Below are 12,841 nucleotides of genomic sequence, written 5' to 3'. Positions count from 1 at the left end.
CTGCTCCAGTGCCCCATTCAGAGTCAGTCTCCTGTTCCTTGGCTACTGCCATAACCACAGTCCCCATGTCCTCACTGCCACAGGGAACCAGAGGTGGATTCCTAGCCCTATTGAAGTCAATGGGAGCTATGCTGTTGACTTCAAAAGAGCCAGGATTTTCACCTTCCATCTGCCTCTCCAGGTATGTCTACACTGCAATGTAAGCCCAGAGTTAGTAGAACTAAAGTTAGCAGAACCTGGGTTTGTTAACCTAGGGCTACACTCGTTTGCAATCCCAAATTAGGAATTGTTGAATAATAGGTCCCAACCTGTAGCTCCAGCATCTATACTGCATTATGCAGGCCCAACTCCAACCACCCATACCCCAGGCTTCCTAGCACACTCCCAAAATGTGGCCTTCTAGCCCTTTGTTCATGGTGCAGTGGGAAAACTTGACTGTCCATAGGACAAAGAAAGTCATCCTGTGGGATTGTGGAATGCTTTGGGGGGACTCCCAGAGCATGAATCCACTGGAGCTGCACTATAGATAGTGCAAAGCAATGGGGTTTGAGCCCTGGGACCCAGCTAGACTCAGGCTCAGACCCTTCACCCTGTGAGATCCTGGGTATAGACAGAAGTGGGGTGGGGTTGAACCTGAGTTCCAATCATGGGCTAACAGTGCAGTGTAGACTCACCCTCCATTTCCTGAGTCCCACCTGCAATGCGCTTCCCTCCCACTGCCCAGTCCCCCACGTCTTCAATCCTACGGGGGTTCAGCCCCAGCCGGAATTAATTCCACCTCCATCCCTCCACCCGTCTTCCCTTCAGGTCTCAGCTCCTGAGCCTCCAGGCTCAGACACTAACCCATAGCCCGCCTCGAAACTACCACCTGGCCGTTCGCAGTAACCATGAGCCCTTCTCCCGGGCTTGGCTTAGCCAGTCGCCTTCTGAAAGGCCTGTGTGCGACCTCAGTAATTAATGGCAGGTATTAAGTGAGCCCCGAAGAGGCGAGAGCCCCAATCCCCCAGCTCTAACCCCTAAAAGTCCCTCTTTAATAAGCTCTGACAAAGTGAAAAATCCCCCCAGGTGTCCAACCGATAAACAGGCAGAAGGGAAAGTTATTAGCTTTTATTCATGGGCTCTAAACTAAAGTGAAACATCAGCGGCGCGATTGTATATAATAATAGACTAGATAAAGTCCATTTTTCTTGGGCGCTCTGAAAGCGATCCCCGAGCATTAAAACGGGTCTCTTAATAACCATCTTATCTCCTCGCCACAGAGTCCTGGCTGCAGATAACCAGACAGCCATTACGGTACCTCGGCAATAACCCCTTTTCCATCAGGGGCCGGGCCACCTCAAACAGGCTCCTCTTTAAAGGCACTCTGGGGAGGGGGGAGAGCTGGGATCTGCGGGCTGGCAAGTGTTAGAAGAGAACAGAGGAATTCTCCCCTCCAGCTCGGTAGCCAGAGCAGAGCCCCGCAGACGCTGCTTCCCACCGATTAGCACCTTGCCACGGCGCTGGCGCCTTTCACTTTTGCTCCCTCGGGTAAACTCTGCTCCATCAGCAAGAATACTGGAGCTCCGGGTTGAACGGAGAGGTGGAAGCGCCCCCACGTGACCCCAGTTAGCCCGGTGTGGTTTATAGGGCCAGAAGCCCCGCCCCGCCCCCTTTCGCACAGGTGCACAAGCCCGGCATTGTGAATAGCTCTGGGCTGCATGCCTGGGGAGCCGCCCAGCGCCGCAGGGAGAGGGGACGCGCAAGAGAGTCTGGATGGCGAGGAAAGCCCAACACTCGCCCTGCTGGGGCGGGGGCCGTGACATTCCCTGGCACCTTCGCACGGATGCCCAGAGCCCCTGCAAAACGCTAGAGGCGGGTCGGGTGCCCGCTTTAGGTAACATTTAAGAGGTTAGGCCGGATCAGTAGGAGGGAGCAACATGGGCCCTATGTGCGGGTTCCCCACCCCCAGTCCGCGTGTAGCAGGAACAGAGCTAGCCCATCCTGGCCATTCCCTCCGCTGTGTGCCCCCGTGTGCTTCGGCGGGCAAGGCTACGGGGGCTCTGCTCCCCCGCCCTCCCCGCAAGCTATGTACCTTGGCTACAATCCAGCTCCATCCCCGGCAGGCGGGGGCTGCGCTGCTGTGCCGGGTGAGGCGCAGTCCAGAAGGGCGCGTGCAAATGACCCACCAGCAACGCAACCTGTCCCTGCTACAGGAACCGGGGAGCCAGAGAGCTCCGGCAAAACACAAGGCAGCAATGGCCCGATCCAATGCCCCCTGGAGCCGGAGCCGGTCGGCAGAAAGAATCTGGATCAAGCCTCGGTTACAAAATGCTGCGCTGGGCGCTTTGACTGTTTTCCGCACTGGGCGTCCCCAACAGCCTGTTCTTCAGCCGCGCTCCTGTCAGGGCGGCAGCCCCCTTGGGGTCTCCTCTGCTCAGCACATAGGGGTGGGCAGCGCTGGAATCTCGGGGCACAGACAGCCCCCAGCCCAGCCGGCAGCGCCTGCCACCTCCCCCCCAGCACTGCACCACAGGGGACTCTGAAAGGCTGGCCATGAAAAGTGCTGTCTCTCGCTAAATGGCTATAAGGTCCATTCACTGAACACACACTTCCCTTATAAACCCAGCAGGCCATTTATGGCACATAACATCCAAGACTCCCATATCCTAACAGTGGTCCTTATAGAAAAGGCATCTCTCTCTCTCTCTCGGTTCATATAGGACTATAATGCTATGCAATCAGATTATATTGGATTTATTTATTAATATGATATAAAGGTTATAGTGGATTTTTAAAGTATATCGCTGTGATTTCACATTTAATTTACTAAGAATACAATGGTTTGGTCTAGAGGACCCAAGGGAAATCTAGCCAACAGTGAGCAAAAATCCATGAAATTCAATGTAACACACTAATCATGGAGGCATTATCGTATTAATTGCTATAATGGTATACTTCTAATCTTATTTTACACCGCGCCACGTAATTTCATTTGGAGCGGGGGGAGAATTAAATTTAGTTCAATACAGGCAATCGTGTAACTTAATAGAGTAGTTTGACTCCTGCACACTCACGGGTTTGGGGCTCATGCAATCCACAGAGGGAAAGGAGGAGAACAAACCACTTTTGACACCCACACAGAAATCTGGAAGCAATGAAGGAAAAGCAGAAATCTAACACTTTTCAAGAGGCACCCAGGCCACATAAAGGATAATTAGAATGCGTTGTAAAGATGATTTATCATGTCTATCATTGTGCTTGAAAAGGCTAGGTCACCCATGAATGCTGATGAAATTTCAAAGATCTGATCCCTAAGGACTTTCCGCATCTGCTGCCCTCTGAGATGGGGAAATAGCCCAGGGCAAGCTTCTCATTAATACCGCAGGAAAATATAAGCATTTTGTCAGACATAACATTTTTCTCCAGTATGATACCTGACACGATCAGACCTTTAAATAACGTGATAATAGGGCTCACTTTGAAGTTTACGTAGGGTGTTTGGGTTTTTTTTTTTTTTTTTTTTTTTTAAGTTTCCAATCATAGGGAATGCTCTCTCTGTCAGAGTTTTTTAAATGAATCACTCTTTTTCCTGTAGCAAATGCTACATGAGGCGGATGGAGGTGCTAAAAGTAGCTTTTGCTCTTGTTCGCATGATATGCAAAAGGACATCAGAGCAAGTGGGGGTGGGGGCAAAGAAAGGAAAGCAAAACAAGACTAGTCCTAGACACTTATAGCTCATGCATAGTTAAATAAAGCACAATTAGGAAAACACACAACTCAATAACTCCCTTAAAAATAGATACTGAAGTGGAAGTTACAGGAAGTGGAGCAGGTTGGAAGCACTGCCTTAGGATGCAGGCAACTCTTCTGTCTAAGCATGCCAAAATGTTCCCAAGAATAATAGAACATGTGCTCAAAATTCAATGGTCGAATAGAATTCTATAACCACCATAGGCTTCAATTTATCTGTGACATATGGCAATATTACTAACGACTTAAAACAGAACCAGAAAATGTAACATATATTCCTAGAGCAGATTATCCTCCAATATTTTAATAGTAGCAAAGAGTCCTGTGGCACCTTATAAACTAACAGACTATTGGAGCATGAGCTTTTGTGGGTGAATACCCACTTCATCGGATGCATGAATATTTTAATCTCTCTATCTCTCTAATCAAATTTAGCCCAAACATGCACGCACCACCACAAACATCTATATAATACACAGACGCGGTGTAATGGAGCAAGAGCTATTGATCCAGGATGTAATGTCTCAGATGTCTTCTCATCAGTAAACTGCTGGTTTGTTGTTTTTTTCAGTGGCTGGAATCTAGAAAGGGCGAGTTGTCATTGTTTGTTTCCACTGTTTATAAATGTTTTGTTTAATAATGAAGGACTGCAGCTTTTTTGGAGAGTAAGAATAGAGCCTGTAAGTCTGAATCACACAATCTGTCTGCTTGTTTAGCTTGTCCTTTAGTCTGCTTGATTTAAAAAAACAAAACAAAACAAAACATTGACCTGAAATGCTACAACTGCTTAGACAAAAAAAGTAAGACTTCCGCGATTTTTAGGCCCTGAGGGAAATAAAGTTCCTGCCAGGAAACTGAATTGGTTGGGGACGGGGGTGGGGGAAGCTCACCATATCTGAGACGACAATACACAACTTCTAGAGCTAGAAACTCCCACGCCACATGTTGCTTGGATTCCTCTCCGAGCAAATCACAAGAGTTTGAAGGTATTTGAAGCTTCTGTGCCACCCATCATGCCTGAAATCACTCGTGAGCAGCAGGTAAACTGTGTGCTCTGTAGTTAGTATCAAGCATTCAAATGTATGTACACAACTATAATCTTCCTGCCATATCATCTTCCTCCTCCTGGGTGCTTCAAAAACCCTAACTGCTTCGGATATGTTCGAACCTAGCCCACCAAAACTCCGCTCCACATAGCTACCTAAAATAGCCGACCATATAGTAGCAGGCAGACGGGTAAGTGGATGAAATAGCTAACCTTTAATTTTCAACAATGCACGCTCTGAAGTTGCAAGCTGCAGACTTTTTTGACAGTAAGACGTTAAAGGATAATGACTGGGACCGTATGTAAGAGGAAAGTCTGTGAGGGCAAAAATGGCTGAGAGGTGATTAATCGTAAGGCTCTCGATTCTGCGCCAATTGAAATCAGAGGCAAAACTCCCCCTGACTCCAGTAGGGGCGGGATGGAGCTCCTTTGGGGGGTGGGGGTGTCCTGAAGAAGTCCTCTGTAACTGCCTCCCTGGAGGGAAAAAATCTCTTCTGGTATCACCCAAGGATCTCTAGCACTGTCAAAATATGTCAAAATAAATGTGAAGGACTATATTAACAGTGAACTACCCACCACCACCACTATCCGTCAGCATTCTGGAGAGAAACTTATTCTGCTCTATCCTTTCATTTAATTCTGGGTTAGCCTGTTAACTCACCTCTTCCCCTTTCCACTTGGAAATATGGCCGTTACCTCACTTTCCCGCTCCTCTCCTTAGCTTACTGTTTGCAAGCCACTCATTCATGTGGCTGTGAATGGGATTCAATCCTCGTGTTAGAGTTTACACCTATCATGAAAGCTGGCCCATCTGAATATCTTAGATATCTTTATGACCCCCTTCTGAGCACCTCACACACTTCCTTTGAGGTAGGGCAGTGCTATTATCCCCATTTTGCAGATGGGGAACGGAGAGACGAAGTGATTTTCCCAAGGGCGCAGAGGGAGTGTGTGGCCCGGTTGCCCAAATCCCATTTTTGTGCCCTAACCACTGGGCCATCCGTCCTCTCGGGGTTTCAATACATATGGCTTCAGAGAGAGTCTGATCCAATAATCAGTTTCAATGGGCTCTTTTTAAAGTTGGCATCCAGCACTGATCCCCGGCCCCAGTCTCACCACACGTTGTTTTGCCAAAGTGGATTCCCAAGCAAGTCCTCGCTTCAGTCCATGGCGTCTTCAGCCCTGATCTACTAGGAAAGCGATTGAAACTCCCACTGTAAACAACCGGTGAAGGTCAGGGTTAAGAAAGACTGCCCTCCTAATGTAAGACAGTTGCGGACCATCTTTGCTCAGTTGTCCGTGTCTGGGAGGCGTGGGGATCGCTGTGTTCAAGCTTTTTAATTTCCATTCTCATTTGCAAGTCATAAAGACAGGCAGTGTGTAATCCACGCTCTTCCATTCAATTTCTTGTCACCCTAATCATGCCAGTTTAACCCTCACTTGCTTGCCTGGATGCCTCTCACGCTTGGACTGCTAAATGCTACCTACTGAAATGGTTTTAGTCTGTCTCTCACTGCGCCCACCATTAAAGAGGCTGCGTTTTATTAACAGTTAAATGACCTCTGATCAAATTGCTTTTGAGCGTCAGCCCATAGGAAAGGGGGGAAATAAAAGAGGTAAATATCCTGCGGGTTTCTCCAGTGTTGCCCGAAGGTCCATTTATTTCAATTGTGTTACCTCTATAGGTTTACCTAAGCTCTGCTCTAATCAGAACTATTGTGGTGCCTTAAACATCTGGCAACATCCTAGCCTTGCTGTCTGTACTGAGGTTCGGTTCAACACGTCTCAAGAAATTCCAATAGCAAAGATTATCCGCAGCTCAGGAGATCATTACAGGAGCATGTAAAAAGGAACATGGACTAGGATTCTCATATTTATTTCCAGGAAGGGTTCCTGTTAATCTGATCTCGTTTTCTAAGGGCGGGAGGGAGAGTAAAGAAGTGTGAGCGTGTGCGTGTTGTGGAAGAGAGAGTCAAAGTGTACATGTGAAGGGAGGGGGGTGTCAGAGAGTTACTCTAATTGGTGCTGGGAGCAGCCCTGATGATCTTTCAGCACCTGGGCCAGCGCCACAGGTCCCAGTGCTGCTGCCGCAGCTGCTGTTTCCCGGTTGGTTGCAGGACCCGGGGGAATTCCCGCAGCCCAGAGTCAGCTGGAGCATTTAATGACACAGCATTCGACCCTGTCACCCGGAACGATCCGACCAGATCAGAATTATTACAAACAATCAATTACTGCTCCCCACCTCACATTTATGGGCGTTTACATGACCGGCCAGGCGAGACTTCATCAGAGCACCTACAGCCCCGCCGGAAGTTGCCTTTTCTTGTAGCTGGGATGGAAACAGGTGTCCCCTGGCGCAGGAAACATCTGCCTTTATCTCAGTAGTGCTATAGACGGGCAGCTAACCGCTGGGCAGAAAAGGAAATCGCGGTATTAGTGTGATCGCAGGTACTTATCTGCCTCTTAGGGAAGTGGCGTCTCCCTCTTGGGATATTCCGCAGCCCTTTTTCATGCCCTGTAGAAAAACATTAGCTCAGTGCAATGCACCCTCCTACTTCAGTGGGATTTATTCAGTAAAGCGCCTCTTTCACGAGCTGAGGAGATGTTGGCAGTTCTAATATTCTCCAGGTGACTTTCTCTGAGGGGTGGTTATGACCAAGCAGGTAGACGTGAACAATGCCTACTCTGTACCCAGGTCTGATTGTAACCAAGGGCACAACGCTGTGCACAATAACGTAGCCCCAAGAATACAATAGTTATGAAAGAGGGACTTTCCTCTTCCCCATGCATCCAGTCAGCAGCAGCGAAAGCGAGACCACCTCCTCGTTTGACGTGGTAATAGAGCCAGTTTCTTATTGAGCTTTTGCTCTTTGTTTTTTAATAACTGCATCCACGAAAAAAATGGTTGAAGTCAAAAATCACTTCTAGATTACACAATGAATGTCAAGATGGTGCTAACTAGCCTGGCAGGAGGTTTTAGGTAATGCGGTATTTTTAAACAGCTATTTTGCCAGGAGCTCCCTTTATAGGTGAATGTGCACAATGCTAGAACCAAACCACAACTCTCCTCTGGGTGCTGATGCACTAGCTGTATCGATATTCTTGCTCTGCCAATGAGTCCAAGTTTAAACTAGAGGATAATTTGGTTCGGAATTGGATGTGGCAAATCCAAATTGACTTCCTTTCTGAATAGCCGCAATGGCCTTGTGAAGCCCGCAGTTTAAAGCGGTAGAGCTAAAAGTGGAGCTGTGATGTCAAATGTCACTCGGGCCAAATTCTGCTTTCAGTTACAAAGGTGTAAATCAGGAGTAACTCCTCCTATTCACAGCCCTAGGATTATCCCGCTTTTTAACTGGGAGCTGAATGAGACCCTCTGACTAGGAAAGCATAGGCATATACAGCAGATGGGGTAAGCGTAGAATGTATTGATAGGGGTGAGACATGGTGTTATTTACTGGGGTTTAATCAAATAGTCCCCTTTTCCCTATAACATCGGTCAGACCGGAGGGCATTCCTTGGGATCTGTTATTAAACAATTACTACAGATATCTCATCAAAAAAAGTCTTTATCAAATGAGATGCTCTAAAAAGTTACAACAGAAGGAGGCAGATTTGCCAACTACACATAAAGGAAACATTTCCTATTCCTAATATGAGATTCTGGGAAGGCTCAGAGAGAGACTACTTTGTCCACACACTCTTTACAATCAAGATTGTATTGTAAGGGACTAAGTCATCAGACTCCTCCCAGAAAGATCTCCCAGATGGTCCTCTCAGGAAATGTCTGTCTTGTTCATCGGATGCATTGTCCCAGTTGAGGGACTGGCCAATTCTTTTTACTGCATCTGAACATGAACGTGTATGATTTGCTGTTCTGCCCATATCTGTGTACCTTGTTAATCCCTTGAACAAACAGAACCATTCCATTTTCTTAATTCAATATTTAAACACACTTGATTGGAATGAGAAAAGTGTATAATTCTACTAAAATTATGTTGCGTTATCATAAAAAGACAAAGAATAGAGCAGGTTCTTACTTTTGAATAGCAAATTATCCCCCTGAAAAGAAACTAACACTTATATGAGACAAGTGGCTTTGACTCCCAGCAAGGGTCAGGGATTTTTGACTGGTCTTTTTATCACAGCAATGTTGTTAATTTTGAAAACTACAAAAGAGAAACTTGAATCTCAAATTGCTGCTCAACTTAGAACTAAGGTTATTTATCAACATCCAATCACCATAGTTTTATGACAGCTTTCTATTTGTTTAATGACAGGTTTCAGAGTAGCAGCCCTGTTAATCTGTATCCGCAAAAAGAACAGGAGTACTTGTGGCACCTTAGAGACTAACAAATTTATTTGAGCATAAGCTTTCATGAGCTACAGCCCACTTCATCCGATGCATAGAATGGAACATATAGTAAGGAGATATATATACACATACAGAGAACATGAAAAAGTGGGAGTTGCCCTACTAACTCTAGGAGGCTAATTAATTAAGAGAAAAAAAAACTTTTGTAGTGATAATCAAGATAGCCCATTACAGACAGTCTGAGGATACTTAATATGGGGAAATAGATTAAATGGCTTATTTGACAGGGTAAGGAAACTGTTTCTATGTTTGTTTCCTTTAAATTAAGATGGTTAAAAGCAGCATTTTTTCTTCTGTATGTAAAGTTTCAAAGCTGTATTAAGTCAATATTCAGTTGTAAGCCTTTAAAAGAACACCCATAATGTTTTGTTCAGAGTTACGAACATTTCAGAGTTGTGAACAGCCTCAATTCCCCTTGTGTTCCTAACCTGAGGTTCTATTGTATTGAGTTACTATTTACACACTTCGCATTTGTCAGCAGGTGGCGCTGCATCGTCAATAACTGTCATGGAAACTATTAACGATTTAGACTGTAGGGCTGCAAAAAGCCTTTAAAAAAATCTGAGAATAGTTAGGCACCAAAAGGAAAGTAAGATATTTGCCTCTAAGCCAATTTAGGGTGAACAGATGTCTCAATTTTCATAGAATCATAGAAGATTAGGGTTTGAAGAGACCTCAGGATGTCATCTAGTCTTACCCTATGCCCAAAGCAGGACCAACCCCAACTAAATCATCCATAAATTTTATAGGGACAGTCCTGATATTTGGGAATTTGTCTTGTATAGGTTCCTATATAATTGAACACCCCCTGTCCTGATTTTTCACATTTGCTGTCTGGTCACCCTAAGCCATATAATTTAATGGGCAAGAGGATCTTTGTATGACTATATAATACTGCTTAATCATATATTTTGCTACCGAAATTTCAGAATTTGAAAAAAAAAGTCTGATAAAATACAAAATAAAATAAACAAATGAAATAATAGTAACATTAATAATGGCTTGTATGTATGTAGTGGCTTTTTATTCCAATCTGCCAAGAGGCTTTACAAAGTATGTTTTTTAACTGGAATAGACAGAATTCATTCTAATGCCAACAGTAGCAATAAATTCTCTTTTCAGGATTACTAACTTTTTAAACTGAAGTTCGGGTGTACATTATTCACCCCATTTCCTCCTACCTACTACTCTTCCCTATGAGACAAAGGATGAACCCGTGAACCATGCTTTGACAGCCTGAAAGAAAGAAAGTATAATGAATATAATATTACATGAAACCCATAAAGGAGAAACATGGAAAGATGGTATCATTGGAGCATGGTAAAACACATAAAGAGAATCTATGACACGAACAAGAGTTTCTTGTAATTAGAGTTTCTTGCATAATATTGCAATTGAAACATACCAATGGTCAATTAAACGGGAAGATCCACTCACTCTGCACCCACTTTTGCCCAGATATTTTCAGGCTGCAAATGCTTATTTGTGTCAATGCTTACAGACACTTGCACTTGAAAACAGCATGGCTTCCTATCTTCTTGCACCTCTGCCTATGGACATTCACATAATCTGGTGGGCATCTAGCATCTAATGCAGCACGATCTAACATTTTAGCCTAGATGTGTCAAACACTACTTGCTTTTCAGATCTAACCCATGGGTTGTATTTTTGTGGCCCACGTGACACATTCATCAGAATTTCAATTTTTATTCAAAATAAAAGTAAGCCCCTGTGATTGTGAAGAAAAGCCTTCTTAGCAGGAAATGAGTATGAACTGATACAATGATGGCTACCTAAGTCTGCAGACAGGCTGAAACAATGTCTCGGAGAGGTTAATTCCCCCAAATTCTACCCTATTAATTTTAGCGAGGTTTTAATTCTAAAGTCTCACAATTACTTTTTTAATGTCAGCATTAACTGTTTAATTAATGCTCCAGATAGGTTGGAGTAAGAGGTGGGCGTGAGCTCACAGGTGAGATTTCCAAGTTGTAGCTGGGAAGAAGATGCATAAGAAAGAAAGGAGAGAGACGATGACAGGAAGAGGGAGAGAAACAGAGAAAGGCAGACAAGAAAACAACAACAAAGGACAGAAACAGCAGCGTTCCTAAAGGGGAGTGGATTCCCCTCAGTATGTGACAACAAGGCACTAAGACATTGTGACACCTAGACAATCACCAGCACAACGTTACAATCCACAAATTCTGAATGGATGGTATCCGTTAGGCACCTAGGTAATGAATGGGGAGAGCTGGGCACTTTAGATGCCAATTCACAAAACCAGCACACTAGCTAGCCAATGGGAGCCACTGATAAGAGATGCCTAAGTCTGGGCTGCAGGGAGGTACCTATTTCTGCCTGAGCTCCACCAACAAAGGGAATATAGGTGTTCAGCCACCTAAGTCACTTGTGGTGCCCAAAACAAAGTAGCTGGGCAGAGGAAGAAAAAGGGCCTCCCTTGTAACCTTCAGCCTAGTGCACAGGATACTCACCCAGAACATGGAGCCTCCAGGTTCAAGTGCCCATTCCACCCCCCCAACACTCACTCTGCCTGAAAGAAAGAAGTGATCTGAACAGCACTTGGGTACTTCTCAGGTAAGTGATGTAGCATTGGTCTATAGAGTTCACTCTCTGGCCTGATTAACGTTCAATTACACAATCATTTCATTAAAGTGGAACAATGTCAACAGAAGGGATTGAGGGAACCCTACATCAGACTCTCCCATAGTCCAACGGTTAGAGCACTCACCTGAGAGGTGGTCAATGCTGCTTCAAATCTCTTCTTCCGCTCAGGAAGAGGATGGGGGTCTCTCACCTCTCGGTTGAGTACCCTGTCCATTAGGCTAAAGCTTATAAGGGATGCCCTATTCCTGCCGTACCCCACCAGCTGCTTTGCATGAACTTGCCTGAGAGGCCTGAGCCAGTAGGCACCCTCTGAGCCCACCTATGGGATGGGCCCCAACTCATGACTTAGGCTTGTCTTCACCAGTTTGTGAATCACTCTGGGGTTTAGGCCAGAGCTAGGCACCTAGAGGCAGAAACATAGGCAGCCAGGGAACTTTTATCACAAAAACTTAGGCACCGACAAGGTTAGGTGGCAGCTGAGCATGAGTTTTGTGGATCACACCAGCGCCTAACAATGGGACGTAGGCACTTAAATACCTTTATGAATCGCACCCATCGTTAATAATAGTTTAACACTGTCACCACATAAGGGCTTTATGCCACTTCCCATTCCCTAACATGTCCCTCTTAACCAAGCTCCCCATTCATTTTGGTTCAGTCCCTCTCCTCAGACTCATATCCAGTGGTCCTTCCCACTTAACCCCTGGTGGTGGGCCAAACAACCTGGTGTCACCATATACTACTTCCCTAGGTAGGGTGGGAGCTACCTCCCCATCCTCTGATGATCCTGCAGCAAGCTACTTCAGAAATTGCTCTGGCTGCTGGGGGGAGCAAAAGGAACCACCCACCACTTTCCCTAATCCATGGCACAGTGGGAGTTGATCTGATCTGTAGGTGGGTGTATGGAAGCTTTCCCTGCCCCCTCTAATCTTGTGTTTTGTGCTTTCACCACCAGTGCTCATTGATATTTCTTTCCCCTGGTCCCACTACACAAGCCGAGGAAGGGAGAGGCAACTTCAGCTCCTGCAGAGCCATGTGGGTTCATGGGCTGTCAGGCAACACAGAGGGTGCAA

The sequence above is a fragment of the Malaclemys terrapin genome, chromosome 4 (assembly GCF_027887155.1).
Source record: "Malaclemys terrapin pileata isolate rMalTer1 chromosome 4, rMalTer1.hap1, whole genome shotgun sequence".
Taxonomy (NCBI): domain Eukaryota; kingdom Metazoa; phylum Chordata; order Testudines; family Emydidae; genus Malaclemys; species Malaclemys terrapin.
Note: the sequence above shows the minus strand (reverse complement) of the source record.